The 18,139-nt window shown below is 41.3% G+C and overlaps 1 protein-coding gene across 1 annotated transcript in view; it reads right to left on the bottom strand.

Moving 5' to 3' along the window:
* The window catches only part of MED13L (mediator complex subunit 13L), a 105,003-nt gene that overhangs the window by 40,126 nt on the left and 46,738 nt on the right, over positions 1–18,139 (bottom strand). The gene's annotated exons all lie outside the window — the stretch shown is intronic.

Consider the following 18,139-nt stretch of genomic DNA (forward strand, 5'->3'; position numbering starts at 1 on the left):
TTGCTTCTGGCTAGATTTTTCCCAGCAATCAGGGCTCAGCTGATCTCTTTGGAATGACAAGGATCTCGCAGCGACTGTCCTAGCAGCTCTGTCTGGCAGCCAGCCAGCCCTTTCCTCCAGCCAACTTGCAAGCACACTCGAAAGGAAAGGATACCAATCAACGGGATAATTTAGTGTGTGTCATCCTTCAAGCCTCTGCGGCTGTTTCATCAGCCCAGCCCCTCAAGGAAATCCAGGTTGCTTTTGAGTGTCCTATGAAAGCAGTGTCCTATCTCCGTGATTGGAGAAAGCAGCGGCCTTCAAACTTGGCCCTTTGATGACATGTGGACTTCAACTCCCAGAATTCCTCAACCAGGCACGCTGGCTGAGGAAGGTTGGGAGTTGAAGTCCACAAGCAGGGGTCTTCCAACCTGGCCCTTTGATGACGTGTGGACTTCAACTCCCAGAATTCCCCAGCCACCGTGCCTGGCTGCGGAATTCTGGGAGTTGAAGTCCACACGTCATCAAAGGGGCAAACACATGATCCCAGGACAGTGCAACCGTCACAAGTACATGCCAGTTGCCGAGCATCCGAATTTTGGTCACGTGTCCATGGAGGATGGTGCAACGGTCGTAGGGATGAAAAACGGTCCCAAAGTCGCTTCCCCCCCCCCCAGTGCTGACGTAACTTCGAACAGGCACTGAATAAACGGAGGTTAAGTCGGGTGCACAGGAATTAGACTGAATGTCTGTCTCTAAATAACACTGAATTTTCCTGCCATTTTGAGTGTGAAAATCAGCCCGCGTACATCTCCCACCTGCAGGACAAGACGCCACTATAAATTGGAGGTCAGAAAACATCAAGTAGCTTGGTGGGTTTTTTTTTTCCTTCCCCTCTCCCCCAACAGAACGAATTCCATGCCCAGCCTATAATGGCAGAACAGATGTCCCACAATGAAGTATGTGTCGTTCACACTTAACGACAGTAGAATAAGAAATTCCAAACGTTGATTAGAGTGACAGCTGAACACAGCGTGTCCTGGGGCACGCAACTAAATATGGGGAATGGGGGGGGGGCTGTGTCTGCAAGTGCACAGCTTAAATGGCACATGTCCATTATCTGTTTACTGACAACCATAGCAATCCGGTCCATGCAAAATGCGGAGGGTAATGAAGAACAGCTGGGGAACTTACAACACGCAGCAAAAAAAGCAGATGTGCGTGATATACTTGTTTATCCACTTGGGTCGAAGTGGAGGAGAAAGGAGGGACTTGTGTGGTGGAGACATTTTCTTCCAGGATCTCAAAACGTGAAACTAAAAGCACCCCACGGAAGTGATTTATGGAGCCACTTGGGGAGGGAGGGTGTGTGTGTGTGTGTAGCGTGGAGGTTTCATAACTGGGTATTATAACACCCGTAGATAATCTAAAATGTCGCAAGCACATGGCTGGAGAACGGGAGAACAGAATACACAAAGCAACACCCAACATTTCTGGAATTTTCGTCCTAAATAAGACTGCCTTATTTCTCCCTTAAGTGCAAGGGGGGAGAAAAAAAATCCTTCATTTGAAACAGCTTGCATCTCTTCAGTTCTGCATTCTTCCAATTCCGTTAATGTGGTTTTTTTTTTCCCCTCTCCACCTTCCTTTTATACGGTTATTATTAAATAACGGTTTTCTGCTTAATTATATTTTAACAGCTGTCGTGAGCCACCTGGTGGCTTTCTAGGTTGAAAGATAAGTTAATTATTTTAAATAGATGTATGACAGACATCCGCTGGGAATGTTTGCTGGTTCCAAATTGCATTCGCATACACCCAGGAAGATAATATATTTATTATTATTGGTGGTTCCCCCCCCCCCAGTCAGCCAGATGTTTTTAGACTTGCATTTGGCATTATTATCCACCTATTGAGTGCTTCCCAAGGACCTGGGATAGGCAGAAGTTGTTGTTTGATGGGGTTAAAGAAATCGTCACAGGCTATACGCTGTTCCAAGTAAAGCTGCGTTTTGCAATTGACCGATGGTGTTTTTTTTTTGTCAATGCCGATGGTGTGTGTTCAAGTGGTGCTCCAGATTATTATTACTTAGTAACTATGCTGGACCGAATAATTATTGAACATAAGACCGCCTTATTGAGCACATAAGATGCATTGCAGTATAGAAGACATAAGCTTTATACAAAGCAAATTTAGATCTAGCAAGGGAGCATTTTTTAATTAAGTTCAGAGGATTTCAATATGTGCTGCGCCACAAGTGCAGCACCTTTGATAAATCATTCCTGTGCACGCAGTAACAGCTTCCCCTGGTCTACCTAGTCTAGGGAAGGGGTAGGCAACCTTGGCTCTTTGATGACTCGTGGACTTCAACTCCCAGAATTCCTGAGCCAGCGTGGCTCAGCTTGGAAACCTCTCCCTTTCCCCTCAGCGTGGCTGGCTCAGGAATTCTGGGAGTTGAAGTCCACAAGTCATAAAAGAACCAAGGTTGCCTACCCCTGATCTAGGGGCTCCCTTTCAGCTGCCCACATTCTGTTGTATACAGGTAGTCCTCAACTTACAACCATTTGTTTAGTGACCGTTCAAAGTTGCAATGGCACTGAAAAGAGTGACTTATAACTGGTCCTTACACTTATGACCACCGCAGCATAGCCACATGATCCAAATTTGGGCACGTGGCAACCAGCACGTAGCGATGATGCTGGGATCGTGTGACGAGCATTTGCAATCTTCCCAGTTGGCATCCAATGAGCAAAGTCAACGGGGGAAGTCGGGTTCACTTAATGACAGAATGGTTCAGCTAACCACTCTGGTGCTTCACTTAACAACCTCGGCAAAAAGGTTGCCAAATTGGGCGTGACTCACTTAACCACCGTCCCGCTTGGCCATGGAAAATCCTGGTCCCGATTGTGAGCCTACACACCTCCAAGCAGATGTGCAAGAAAGCTTCTGCGTATTTGTGTAACTTACTCCGCTGTTCTTCTTGCAGCGTGAACAGAGTCAGGCTCAAGGAATGCATGCAACACGCCCCCCCCCCCAAATTTGCAGGAAAGCAGAGGTTATTTAACTACCAAAAAAGACCCACATTGTCCTTTTTATTGGCAAACCCTCCTGTGGCCCAAAATAGTTATTGCAATTCTATAAAAGCACTCACGTGTGCTTCCTAACTAGCATGGGTTCCTGTGCATATACATAAAGCAGAAATATAACTTTTAGCCCCGGGCTTGAATGCAGCCTTCCAAATTAGCCCCTTTCAAAGCTACCAATTAAATGAAAATGTTAATGTGGGGGAAAGGAAACAAGATTAAAACATCAGGAGTATTTAAATTAAATCAGATTTTTTTGGGCCTGATTTGTTTTTTTTTTGTTTTTTTTTAAGTGTGGCTCCCACATTCAAAGTTTAAGTGCTACCCTAAGTCTGCAAATTCTTCCATTAGGTAATACAAGTATAGTAAAGGTGTTGAAACCAGGCAAATAGAATAGAAGGTGATCACGTGACCCCAGGACACTAAAAACCGTCATAAATATTGGCCAGTTGCCAAGCAGCTGAATTTTGATCACGTGACCACGGAGATGACGCAACGGTCGTAAAGTGTGAAAACGGTCGTAAGTCAGTTTTTCCCCAGTGCCGTTGTAACTTCAAACGGTCACTAAATGAACCGTTGTTAGCCGAGGACTCCCTGTATGATGGGGCTCTAGATCAAAGATAAAGGGATTCCCTACACATCTTTTTATCTTATTTCTCGGTTTCAAGGAGAATAATATAATCACACACCTTTCGTGGGTGGACTTTTGAACGTTAATATTAAAATTTACACCCTGCTGTAAATGCACCAATTTTAAATGTCGTGTTGTTTTCAGGAACCCACTCACCCTTCCAAAATAATGCAATATAGAGCAGGGAGGCATATTATCATCAAGAGGTATTGATAAAAGATGTTGTGCCAATTGCACAGGCTCGCCCCTCACACTTTATTTGCTGCACAGTAATGACAGCTTTGTGATGAACAAGCAAATTATCCTTCAACCTTTCTTTATAAGTCACCGAGTGGTTATTAAGGAACGCCTGGCTGAGTGGGGGATGTTTAAAGAGGGTGCATCAGGATTTCCTCAAGCTGCCTTTAATGTTTAATAATAATTCTGAAAAGCTTATTTCTGAGAAGGTTCTCTGAAAGCAGAACTTGGAAAGGACCCAGCTGATTATTGAGAGAAAAGATACTTGTCAGCACAGATAAGGGGGGCTCTGCTAAACTGATCTGAAAATGAAATACAGATGGTTCATAATAATAATAATAATAATAATAATAATAATAATAATAATAATAATAATAATAATAATAACAACGGTGGTGGTGGTGGTGGTGGTGGTGGTGGTGGTGAGGAGGAGGAGGAGGAGAAAGAAGGAAGAAGGAAGAAGAAGGAAAAAGAAGAAGGAAGAAGGAGAAGGAGAAGGGGAAGGGGAAGAAGAAGAAGAAGAAGAAGAAGAAGAAGAAGAAGAAGAAGAAGAAGAAGAAGAAGAAGAAGAAGAAGAAGAAGAAGAAGAAGAAGAAGAAGAAGAAGAAGAAGAAGAAGAAGAAGAAGAAGAAGAAGAAGAAGAAGAAGAAGAAGAAGAAGTTGTTGTTGTTGTTGTTGGAGGGGACCTTGGAGATCATCTAGTCCAACCCCCTGCTCAGGCAGGAAACCCTACACCATTTCAGACAAATGGCTGAACGGTCTCTTGACTTACAACGGTTCATTTAGTGACCGTTCGAAGTTACAATGGTGTTGAAAAAAGGGACTTATGACCCCTTTTCACACTTACGACCGTTGTAAAATGGGACGCGCCCTGTGAAGCGGTATATAAGTCTAAAAGTGCTGTTGCTATTCAATTTGGAGAAGAGGGAATAATCAAGGAAGTCTAAGTCTAAGGCAACCCACTTTTGGAGCAAAATGATAATAAAAGGACTGTTTAAAAGCTTTAAAAAAAAAAAATCTCAGCTTCAGCAAAAAAAAAATAATTTCAGCTACCTGATCCTCTCTTCTATTCATAGTCACACTTGCCCTCAAAAAGTAGGCCTTTCCAAAATAGTTAATAATTTAACAATATTTATGAAAATGCACCTACTCAAACAATTCAAAGTAAGGCAGTAACGCAGACACTTTCCAAAGGTTAAATTGCCCCCTCCCCTCAATGCTTTCTTCACCCACCCACCCCAATGGTACAGAGCAGCCTGGAAAACTAGAACAAAAGTAAAGATAAAGCCAGCGCATGTCCATGATTTCCATGTAAAATGTTTCTATTTGGAGGATTAAATAGCTCTTAATTTTGAATAATCAGCCGAGTGTGCGAACGCAGCCACTTTGCGTAGCTGCCTGAATGCACCGATATCCCCGTGAGAGTTGGCTTTGATCAACATAAAGAGATATACATGAAGGGCTTTCTGAAAATAATTAACTTAATCAGATGTCATTGAAATTCATCTTCTGCTTAATAGAATCTAAAATAGTGACCAATTGCTCAGCCTCAAGAGCGAACAAAAATTTCAATTGGGCAGCTATCTACGCTACGTGCCAAATTGAGAGTTTTTCCAGCGTGGATCTTCCATCTTTAGCCAAAGCTTACAAGCCACTTGAAAAGGCACTTCCAATTTTTTTTCCCCCCAACTACAGAAAAAGGCACTGGGTTCTGTCAATCACGCAGTGCACTCACGATGACTGTGTGCAATATGAACAGTTCAGCGATCAACTATGGTTTATGGAGAAAAACAGAGTTAAAAGGAACCTTAGCAGAGTTACAAGGGACCTTGTAGGTCATCTAGTCCAACCCCCTACAACATTCCAGACAAATGGCTGTCCGGTCTCTTCTTAAAAACCTCCAGTGATGAAGCACCCGCGACTTCTAGAGGCAAGGCGTTCCACTGATTGTTCTCACTGTCAGAAAATTTCTCCTTAATTCTCGGTTGGATCTCTCCTTGAGCAGTCTTCTTGAGCTTAAACATTGTGGCTACAGAAGAACACAAGACGGTGATTTCTTTTTAAATGTGTCTTTCGCACAACCGCTTCTTCTGGTTAAAAGAAGCCAGTGTCCGGTGCAGGAAATCAGGAGCCAGGATAAGAGTTCAAAAGCACTCCAAGTTTATTTCATGCTACCTATACACAAGAATCTTGATTTACTAATGGTCAAGGCAAAATGGCACCGGATAAGAGACAATGGGGCTGGGTTTAAGCCTCTTATGGGGTCGTAGCAACTCTAAACTTAGGGTGCATTTGACCCCGGCCTTGGGATCAGCCTGGTCATCTCTACATCTAGAACAGGGGTCTTCAAACTTGGAGCTTTTATGACTTGCGGACTTCAACTCCCAGAATTCCTCAGCCAGCGTTTGAAGACCCCTGATCTGGAAGGAAAACTTAATCAAGCCAAGTGTTATCAAATGTCACAATGCTACAGATTATCCACCAATATTAGAATAAACCACAGATGATGGCCTATCACCAACTTCTCAAAAGTCCTGAATATAGTGGCACCACAGGCACAATTGGTGGCGATTGTGTTTTACAAACTTGTGCACTGAGTAAAGCATCTTGCCGAAGGAGCAGATTACTCCCTCAATAAAGGAGAATTATTCGTAGCTCAGGGTTGAAAAGAGGAGTCCTTGTTGCTCTCTGAGCTTGGCTGTTTTCTTGCAGACGTTCCGTGACCCAACTAGGTAACATCGTCAGATCATTAGATTATTCCTCATATTCCTCACATTTTTCCCCATTCAGTTCTGAAAAGTGTTCTTCACTTTAACACCAGCCACCCAATATTAGCACGGGATGTCCAGGATTCATTAGGGGCCCTGCAATTGTAACCAATTTAACAGCAAATTCCTGCTTTTCTTCATTGCATGAAACAAGCACTGCCTTTTACGTACGCCTAGTTCCTTGGCCACGTTTGCAAATTTCTCCAATGCGCTTTAAAATGTAATCTCATGTGAACAACAAATGTTTCTTTGTGCGGGATTTCATCATAACTGCATTTCTTCCCATTGCTGTAGTAGCGTAAACGCCTAGAGGCACGCCACCTTTAACTTGTCTAATTGTGTTTCGTTTATTAGCTTAAGCCATACGCTTGTATCACTGGAAAGAGGGCAACACGTTGTTTTAAATTCAGTTGGCTCTTCCCTTAAAGAACACAACGGTTTCATCTCGGTAAAGCTCCTGGACTGCACGGGCTTCCTCCAAAAGGGATGTAACGTTCCAGATCAGGTTCCAAAAGAAGCTTGTTCGTGGGAGTAACACAACACCTCTCATAATTTCCAAGGCCGCAATTTCTGAGCTTGAATTGGGAGCATCCAAGACCCTCTATGCAACCCAATTTTTTTTTTTAAAAAAAATAAGGCTAATTCAATATTATCCAGATAAGCGATAAATCTGTGCTCCCATGTCCCTCGATCAGGAAACACTGATGGAACTCTTTCTGATCAGAATATGACCCATTTAAAAATCTATCCGGAGGAGCCAACCAGCTGCTTGCTATCTGACAAATTCACAGCTTGTAAGAAGAAAGAAAGAAAGAAAGAAAGAAAGAAAGAAAGAAAGAAAGAAAGAAAGAAAGAAAGAAAGAAAGAAAGAAACCAAGATACTCCTCTAAGATTATTAATTAGCCCATTTGTTTCAGTAACATCCAGAGTGCTGTGATAAAAATCCTAACACTCTTTTGCATTATGAAAGTGTTTAGATAATGTTATAAAAGCATTATCTTGACACTTGGTACACGTCCTTGCCAAAACTAGCATGCTAGAAATAATCTCCTTGTCTCTTGATATTCTCTCTTCTGGCTGATCTTATCTTATCTCTTAAAGTCTTACTAGTTCCAGTTTTGCAAGCAAAAAAAGTGGGGAGAGGAAAAAAGATCAGCTACTACAGCAATCTGTGTTGCAGTTTTCCAGACCAAGTAGGAAATACGGAAATGCTTTGCGCACTCAGGGAGGGCCTGCGAGCAAACAAGCTTATGTGGGTTTGTGCCACTACGCAAACTGTAAGCGTTATTGTTATTGCTATTTTCTTTACATTCTGCAACAGTCCAGCCACCATAAATATGGCTGTTTTGAGAGTACAGTGATACCTCGGTACTCAACGTTAATTGGTTCCGGAAGATGCGATGAATACGGAAAAAACAAACGAGTTTTAACAAGTTTCAAAGCAATTGAGTACCGAGATATCACTGCTGGCGGATAGATTACTTAGCAGTTCAAAGTTTCGACATAACGTACCTTTTTTAAAAAAATTCTGATTTCCATGTGATCTTTAGACAGCTCCGTTTTTTTAAAGCTGTATTAGTATATTCTCTTTTTAATATCAAAAGCCACTGGAAAAATAGTTTACATTGTGCTAACAAGTTTCTTTTTTGTAACAGGTCAGGACAGTTAATTCAGCTGACTGGCATTCAAATAAATAACACAGTTAAAATGCAACATTTCTCCATTCCCTGTAGGCTTTTGGCATCAGAAAGGCAATAAAAAGGTTATTCAAAATGTCGGTGGGGAAAAAAAAAATAAGGCTTATTATATAATACCGGCTTCCAAGAATCAGCAATTGTTTCCCCACCCTAGTTACTTACTTAATAACTCACTCTAAACATTTAAGAATCCGTAAATCACTTTCCCTGCTCTGGTACTTCCAGCTGCATTTCATCACTTTTTAAAATTAATTTTTGTCATAGGCATTTTTTACAGCACTAAAACATTTAAATGGAAAAGGAAAGTAAAAGAAAAGTTATAAGAATGAAGAAACAAAGGAGAGAGAAGAAAAATAAGAGAAAAGGAAGATAAAATGTAAGGAAATCACTTCCAGTTTTCTTTACAGCAGTTTTAAATGCAAATTTTATCCTCTCTAAGGTTCCATCATAACTTCCTTCTTTTTTAAACTACCCTTTCTAATCATCAAACCCATTAAGTAACAATGGTTCTTCTTTTTTTTCCATAAAGTCCATAAACGGTTTCCAGTCCCTAACAAATGTAGTTATTGTCTTTTTCTATAATTAAACAGGTCATATTTGCCATCTCCGCAAATTCACCGTTCCTCCATTCCCCTTCCCCTTTGCTGACCCTTCACCTGTATTGAGATAAGAATTATCTCAAATTTATAAAAATAATTATTTAAAAAAAATCACACCGAGAGATAAGTAAAAGCCTTTGAATCACCCCTGCCTCCGATAGCACTGAAGGAAAGGGAACACAATTGTGTCCAAATGCAGCAATCAGCTAATAGTAAATCAATCAATTCAGGAAATTGTTTTTTGAAGCAGCAAAACCAGGCAATGACATATTTTAATGACTGTTTGCAAAACCCTGTTAGTGATAGTTACTGCTTAGTTGGACATCTTAACTGCCACGGGGGGGGGGGGGGGAGAGACACCTATGAAAGACCTGAAGATCTTTAAAATTGCATCACATTCATACTCAGCATAATCTGGAATTATCTNAATAATAATAATAATAATAATAATAATAATAATAATAATAATAATAATAATAATAATAATAAAGTTGGAAGGGACCTTGGAGGTCATCTAGTCCAACCCCCTGCTCAGGCAGGAAACCCTATACCATTTCGGACAAATGGCTGTCCAGTATCTTCTTAAAAACTTCCAGTGTTGGAGCATTCACCGCTTCTGGAGGCAGATTGTTCCACTGGTTAATTGTTCTAACTGTCAGGAAAATTCTCCTTAGTTCTAGGTTGCTTCCCTCCTTGGTTAGTTTCCATCCGTTGCTTCTTGTCCTGCCTTCAGGCACTTTGGAGAATAGCTTGACTGCCTCTTCTTTGGAGCAGCCCCTGAGATATTGGAACACTGCTATCATGTCCCCCCTTGTCCTTCTCTTCATTAAGCTAGACATACCCAATTCCAGCAACCTTTCCTTATATGTTTTAGCTTCCAGTCCCCTAATCATCTTTGTTGCTCTTCTCTGTACTCTTTCTAGAGTCTCAGCATCTTTTTTACATCGTGGTGAAGTAGAACTGCCTTGTAGCAAAATGGGTGGCAAATTTAAAAAAAAATACAATGCAGTGCAGTGCAATGCAATAAAATAAAATAAAACAGTAAACGTCTGCCTTCAGAAGTTGTGGGTGCTCCATCACTGGGGCTTTTTAAGAAGAGAATGGACAGCCACCTGTCTGAAAGGGTCTAGGGTCTCCTGCTTGAGCAGGGGGTTGGACTAGAGGACCTCCAAGGGCCCTTCCAACTCTGTTATTGAACTGAGACAACCTTCTAAAGTCTATGCATTTATCTTATTTATAGACTACAGATTACAGTTGTAATGTTCTAATCTTGCCACAATGCAGTGGCTAGAAAGGAACAGCTCTTTCCAGGCCGAACAATATCTGGAAAGGAGAAGGTTAACCTAATAACGGCTTATATAACGGATCCATCCAAAAGTTCTATCAACTGAGTACTTTCGTCTCCAGCAGGGAGAAATGGCTTTTCCACATGTTCCTGCAAAAAAAGAAATACTATAACATATTGCAGTTCCACCGTGAAGAGAGCACGCATGTGAACCGAAAGCAAGCAGCGGAGTCAACCTCATCAGCCTTTCCCATGTCACTGGAGTTAAATATTACGGCCAAGAGGGAGCCCAATATCTCCATGGAGAAACTCTTGAAGGTTACATGGATGTCAGCAGGTGTTCTTCAAAATATGATTTAGATTTTGGTTTGTTTTTGTTTTTTTCAAAATCCACAAAATAAAATTCTAGGGCAATGAACAAAAACTAGAATATCTAGCAACCGTTTTTCCCATCAAAAATAGATTTTTTAAAAATATATATATACTCTTTAAGGATTCATTGTTTGCTTGCTTCCCGCTGCAGCTGGCCAAACGTAATATGAAGATATGACAGATTCCAATTATGCATGGGGATGAAGAATAACAGAATAAGAGAATTGGAGGTCTTCTAATCAAACCCCCTCCTCAAGCAACGGATCCTATATCATTGCTGACAAGTGGCTGTCCAGTCTCTTCTTAAAAGTCTCCAGTGATGGAGCACCTACAGCTTCTGGAGGCAAGTAGTTCCACTGGTTAATTGTCCTCACTGTCAGGAAATCTCTCCTTAATTTCAGGTTGCTTCTCCCCTTGATTAGTTTCCATCTGTTGCTTCTCATCCTGCCTTGAGGTGCTTTGGAAAATAGGCTGACCCCCTCTTCTTTGTGGCAGCCCCTCAAATATTAGAAGACTGCTATCATGTCACACACACACCCAGTCCTTCTTTTCTCTAGACTAGACGTACCCAATTCCTGCAACCGTTCTTCGTAAGTTTTAGACTCCATCCTCCTAATCTTTTGTTGCTCTTTTCTGCAGTCTTTCTGGAGTCTCAACATCATTTTATAATATGTTGACCAAAACTACATGCTGTATTCTAAGCATGGTCTTAAGAGAAGGAAGTTTAACCAGCAGAAGAGAGCAAATGCTCAAAGAAAAAAAAAAGAATCTTAACTGGGTATTGTGTGGATTGTTCGTGGCAAGGAGAATCCTGACAACATCTCTTGAAATAGCCAGCTGCCTGATTGTTATTATTATTTTTTTTTAATTTGTTATTGGAATACAACACAGCACGCCTTCAAAAATTTTAAGATGAATTGATTGTATTGTCGGGTAAAGCACCAATTGCAAAGGTTTACCTGTGGAGAACTCAAAAAATCCGAAGCAGTTCAATTATCAGAGCTTGTTTTTAAAAAAGAAAGAAAGAAAAAGGAATGAATGATTTTGGCGGTACCCTTAAAACAAAACCTAATATGAACGCATATTTGCATTATTTATCACCCGGGTAAAGAAGTGCATTAACATAGTAATAGAGGAATGAATGTTACATTTTAGGATTTATTCTGCTAGCGGTTAGTATATTATTGCATTTAGTTGCTCGGCTTGGCTTTTGTTCTTTTAAACTTTTGCTGCTGATTGACCGGATAAATATTAACCGCATCGAAATATTTGCATTAGTCGCTCCTTTGTCATCATCGGCGGTCAGACGCGCCAACAGCAATAAGGACTGAATCTTGCTACTTTTTTTTTTTTCTGGGTGCCTGAAATTTTCATGCAAATCTCAAAGAAGATCAGCCTTTAACAGAACATTCAATGGTTTGGAAGAAAGAGAGGGCACTGCTGATTCAGGATCTCTGCCAGCTCAAGCAGTTTTATTAGAAGGGAAACACTGAACATTAGCAGCCCGGTGAAATCTCAGCAAAAGGCAGAAATTAAATAGTTTTGAGGTCAGGGGTGGGCTTTTATGTGCTGTGACAGGCAACAACAGTTGTCCCTCGGTGTGCTGGGGGGAGTCATAAGCCACTTTAAGTGACTGGAGTATTATATCCAATTGTGATTAAACCCCAAAAGCTGGCAGTGGATTAATTAGGGCAATGCAGCCCCGTTTCCTAATCAGACAGATCTGCATGTGTTATGACCCCAGTCTGCTAATACTGGTTGACAGAAAAGGGGCAAAAAAAAAAAATTATATGCGCCGCCGATCACTTTTCTAATCACATGGTCTAGAAAAACAGTTAAGATGTGGAAACGTGGACTGTCGATGGAGGTACAAAGGGTCTCAAGAACTTTAGGGTCCCCTAAAGTTTGTCTCCAGACAACATCCTTCTCTGTCTCTGGACCCTCCAAGGCCTCATGCAATTTCTCAAACATGGTACAAGGCTACTCCAGAAATTAGAAAACAAGGCTGTTTCTGTCTGTCTGTCTATCTATCCATCTATAATCTATTTAAATACCTATCCATCCATCTACCTATCCACCCACTCATCTGGCTGGCTGTCCATCCATCCATCCATCCATCCATCCATCCATCCATCCATCCATCCATCCACCCACCCACCCACCCACTCCTATCTATCTATCTATCTATCTATCTATCTATCTATCTATCTATCTATCTATCTATCTATCTATCTATCTATCTATCTATCTATCTCTATCATCTATTGTCTATCTCTCTCTATATCATCTCTTTCTATCCTATCTACCTACCTACCTGTCTACCTACCTATAGATCTATCTATATCTATCAATCATCTAATCTATGTCTGTCTGTCTATATGTCTGTGTGTCTGTGTGTCTGTCTGTCTGTCTGTCTGTCTGTCTGTCTATCTATCTATCTATCTACATATCTATCCATTCACCACTCAACTATCCACCCAACCATTCATCCACCCATTCACATACCTATCAATTCATCTATCTACTCACCTATCCATCCATCCATCATCTGCAAGTATGCAATGGAGCTTCTGGACCAGAATTCAGATACTGTATGCAGATTTACCCATCAACAGCATTCGTAAAACACGTGCAATGTCACATGTCTCAGGACATGCACATCGCTTATAGCATGTCTCCAAATAGTTCCCGAACTGAAAATCACTCCTAAACTGCCAACGTTGTTATGTATAGAAGCCTTCTTTCTTCCACCACAGAAGTCAAGAGGACACACGCAAGTTGTCCTCTCCTCTTAGTAATAGCCGGAGTCCAACTTGCTCGGCTCCATCCGTTTGGCTGCCTGACGTGCCCTCACACCATTTCTTGGCTTGGATCTTCTATTTACCCAGGAATCCACTAAATATAACGCTACCCAGGGTACATAATCTTCAAAAGGTTTGATCGGTTGGCATAACACTGCGCCATTTTAATAATATGCTTAGAAGTTTAGTGAATTACTGCTTATTGGGGGCGGGGAAAAGAAGCCCTACAGAAGGCCTTCTGTCCAGGGAGCATATTTTGAGGAGAATTTCCCAGTATATGCAATAATCCTCTTCAGTATTTTTTGTGTCAGTGAGTTTAAGGGATAGATCTCTGTGCTTTTCTGAGTTGAAGTGACAGGTGACACGAGCATTAAGGGAATGTGTTGAAGCTTCTGGATCAAATTCGAGAGGCCGATTCAACTTCAATGGTTAGATTCTTTGGCATCTGCAGAAGATGCCAGCCCACTGAAGGGGTTATCAAGACCCCCGTCTCTCCTTTTTTTTTACTTGTCCGGCTAGGCAACAATAGAAGCAACAACAACAAAAAAAACCTCAAGCAAATTGCTAAGGGATCCATCTTTTTAATTCTGCTAAAATGGCTGGAGTTCATTTTCCTGTATTGCTCCAGAGTGGTTGTTCATTCAAATCCCAAATGCCTTGGAAGGTAATTAAACGGGCACACGAAAGGGCAGCGCTTCAGTACAACGGCTGTCCTGCTGACGCTCACACCCATTTGTTTAAGGAAAAAATAAGGCAATGAAACCAAACCACAGGAAATGTGAGTAATATTGTTTTATGGGGTTCTTAGTGCTTTCTAAGCTTGGTGGTTTGTTTGCAGACATTTCACTACCCAACTAGGTAACGTCATCAGGGCAGGTGACTGTAAGATTTACTGCCAGTTTATATATAGTAGCTTGCCTTGCCTGGACAGCCATTTGTCTGAAATGGTATAGGGTTTCCTGCCTGAGCAGGGGGTTGGACTAGATGACCTCCAAGGCCCCTTCCAACTTTATTATTATTATTATTATTATTATTATTATTATTATTATTATTATTATTATTATTATTATTATTATTGTTGTTGTTGTTGTTGTTGTTGTTGTTTTGTTGTTTTGTTGTTATTGTTATATTTACAAGACCTTGGGAAGGCCACACTTGGAAATACTGCATCCAGTTTTGGTCACCACAATGTAAAAAAGATGTTGAGACTCTGGAAAGAGTACAGAGAAGAGCAACAAAGATGATCAGGGGATTGGAGGCGAAAACCTATAAGGAACGGTTGCTGGAATTGGGCCTGTCTAGTTTAATGAAGAGAAGGATGAGGGGGGACATGATAGCAGTCTTCCAATATCTCAGGGGCTGCCCCAAAGAAGAGGGAGTCAAGCTATTCTCCAAAGCCCCTGAAGGCAGGACAAGAAGCAACGGATGGAAACTGATCGAAGAGAGAAGCAACGTAGAACTAAGGAAATAATAATAATAATAATAATAATAATAATAATAATAATAATAATAATAATAATAATAATAATAATAATAATAATAATAATAATAATAATAATAATAATAATAATAATAATAATAATATTTTTTCCTGTTCCTAACTTCGAACGGTCACTAAATTTGTTGTGAATTGAGGACTACCTGTATGTCCTTCTTAATCTATAAGTTATTTTATTGTTCTTGTCAGGTTTGCCCGCTCAACAACATACAGCATTTTCCCAATGCTAACTGTTCAATGGAGATTCCGAGGCAGCCACAGGAGCAAAAACATGTAGTCTAAACAGACTTTTTGTGCCATAAAAACGAGATCCTCGTGTCCTTGAAGTGAAGGACAATGCAAAGCTAATCAAAGTGGGAATCTCAAGATGAACAGAAGCAGCCAAAGCATCATCTCTCCAAGAGACACCATGACCTAAACTGTCCCAAAACTCTCTCTCTCTCTCTCTCTTTCTCTCTCTCTCCTCAATTAATTAAAACATGCACCCTAGAATGATTAAAATCCTAATTGTATTAACACCTGGGGAGGAAAAAAAAAAACCCCACAGCAAAAGAAGAAGGAAAGCTCTCTACCATCCTAGGCTTTCCCGCAGAGTCTAGGAAAAAGTATGGCAGAGGAACAAGAAGAATGCCCGTGCAATAAGACTATAAAATCATTTATTTTAAAACAACGCGTGCCTGCGCTCACACGCAAGCGCGCACACACAGAAACACACACACACACACACACACCTGAAGATGGAGTGCGTTTCAGGCAAGGCTCTTCTTCTGACATCATGCCTGTATCTTTGCTACTTACAGCTGGTTGCCATGGCAACAGCTAATGTCTCAATGTCACACTATGAATAATTGCTGGCTGAAAAATGAAGAGTGCTACAATCACAGCAGTTCTATAGTCAAAAGGGAAGGGTGGGGAGGGAAGGGAAGGGAAGGGAAGGGAGAGAAAAAAAACGGGAGAGTCTTATGCTCAACTTGACGTTTGGAAAGTCAAATGTTTTAAAGCTAGGCTGGGGTTTATGGTGCACCAGAACAAAAGCAAAAAAACGGTTCCATTTTTGTTGTTGTTATTGTGGTGTTGTTGTTTTGTCTCGGGGCTTGCTCTCCGGGCTGAGATGCTGCAGGCTCCAACTGTAAACAATTTTACGGGCTGTCTCTGAAGCCCGGGCCGCTTCTGTCCTTCTTCCCCAATGAAGAAGTGTCACCCTTTTTCGTTTCCCGGTGGTGCGTGGAGCACCGGGGAAGGGCGAGATGCCTTGAGCAGACTAATAGAAGGTCTTTAAGAAAAGTCTCCAGGTTTTTCATGGAGCCCTGGAATGTCACTGGATCTTGCGACGTGAGTTCGGCTTCAAATGCTAAGAGGAGAAATCCTAATCAACAGGATACCCAATTTAGAGGTAGGTAGCAGCCGAGAAGCTAGAGATTCAGAATACAGAATAATAGAGTTGGAAGAGACTCGGGCGGGTCTTCTAGTCCAACCTCCTGCTCAAGTATATATCCTTCTGGAGAAAGGGCTGTCCAGTCTCTTCTTGAAAACCTCCAGTGATGGAGCACCCACAACTTCTGGAGGCAAGCCGTTCCACTTGTTCTCATTGACAGGAAATTTCTCCTTGGTTCTAGGTTGCTTCTCTCCTTGATTAGTTTCCATCTGTTGCTTCTTGTCCTGCCTTCTGTGCTTTGGAGAACAGCTTGACTCCCTCTTCTTTGGGGCAGCCCCTGAGATATTGGAAGACTGCTATCATGTCCCCCCTCTTCCTTCTCTTCATTAAACTAGACATACCCAATTCCAGCAACCCTTCTTTGTATGTTTTAGCCTCCAGTCCCCTAATCATCTTTGTTGCTCTTCTCTGTACTCTTTCTAGAGTCTCAGCATCTTTTTTACATCGTGGTGACCAAAATTGGATGCCATATTCTAAGTGTGGCCTTACCAAGGCCTTGTAAAGTGGTACTAATACTTCCTGTGTTTCCATCCATTGCTTCTTGTCCTGCCTTCTGGTGCTTTGGAGAATAGCTTGACTCCCTCTTCTTTGGGGCAACCCCTCAAATATTGGAAGATATTATGCTACCATGCTACCCCTAGTCTTTCTCTTGCATCAGGCTTACATACCCAGTTCCTGCAACCCTACATTGTGTAGCCCCCTGATCATCTTTGTTGCTCTTCTCTGCACTCTTTCTAGAGTCTCAGTATCTTTTTTTGCAACTAAAATTTCTGTGGCTAAGTGAGACAGTTCTTAAGTGAGTTTTGCTCCATTTTATGACCTTTCTTGCCACCGTTGTTAAGTGGATCGCTGTGGTTGTTAAGTTAGTGACCGGGTTGTTAAGTGAATCTGGCATCCCCCATTGACTTGGCTTGTCAGAAGGTCGCAAAAGGGGATCACAGGATCCCAAGGCACTACAACCGTCATAAATATGAGTCAGTTGCCAAGCGTTTGAATTTTGATCACGTGACCCTGGAGATGCTGCAAAGGTCCAAAGTGTGAAAAATGGTCCTAAGTTCCTTTTTTCAGTGCCGTTGTAATTTTGAATGCTCATTAAATGGACTATTTGTAAGTCAAGGACTATCTGTATAAAAAGAGATGCAGTGTTGGCATGAACTACATTTAGCTGTATTTCTTTCTTTTTTTTTTCTTTTTTTCTTGTAGCTCTGGCCGTTAATTTCTTTGGCTAAGAAAGAAATCTGTTCCCTTTTTTTGCACAACGTTGCTTCACCTCAAAAGGGAACAGCTTGACGGCATGTATAATTATATTGCAAAGAATGCTGGAATTGTGAGATGGAAACCTACACAAAAACAAACAAACAAATGCTGCAGAATTTCCCATAGATTGCCCCAAAGATGTTGAAAAGCCTGTAATTATCAACAGGCTATTTTTCTTTTTTTACAGTTAAAAAAAATGACTAGTTAAAACTGAAGGAGCCTGGAAAAGGAAACATTTCTGTAAAAATCAATCAGTCAGAATATAGCTGGAAGGGACCTTGGAGGTCTTCTAGTCCAGCCCCCTGGCTCAAGCAGGAGACCCTATACCATTCCAGACAAATGACTGTCCAATCTCTTCTTAAAAACCTCCAGTGATGGAGCAGCCACAACTGGAAGGCTGGATTTGTTTAACAGCCGTGTGATACATTTGACGGCCAGGAACATCCTTTAAGTGCCAAGCTTTTACCCAAAAACAAACAAAGAAATAAAAAAAGGCTA

This window comes from Protobothrops mucrosquamatus, unplaced genomic scaffold, assembly GCF_001527695.2.
Source record: "Protobothrops mucrosquamatus isolate PMUCROS unplaced genomic scaffold, P.Mucros_1.0 scaffold2413, whole genome shotgun sequence".
Classification (NCBI taxonomy): Eukaryota; Metazoa; Chordata; class Lepidosauria; order Squamata; family Viperidae; genus Protobothrops; species Protobothrops mucrosquamatus.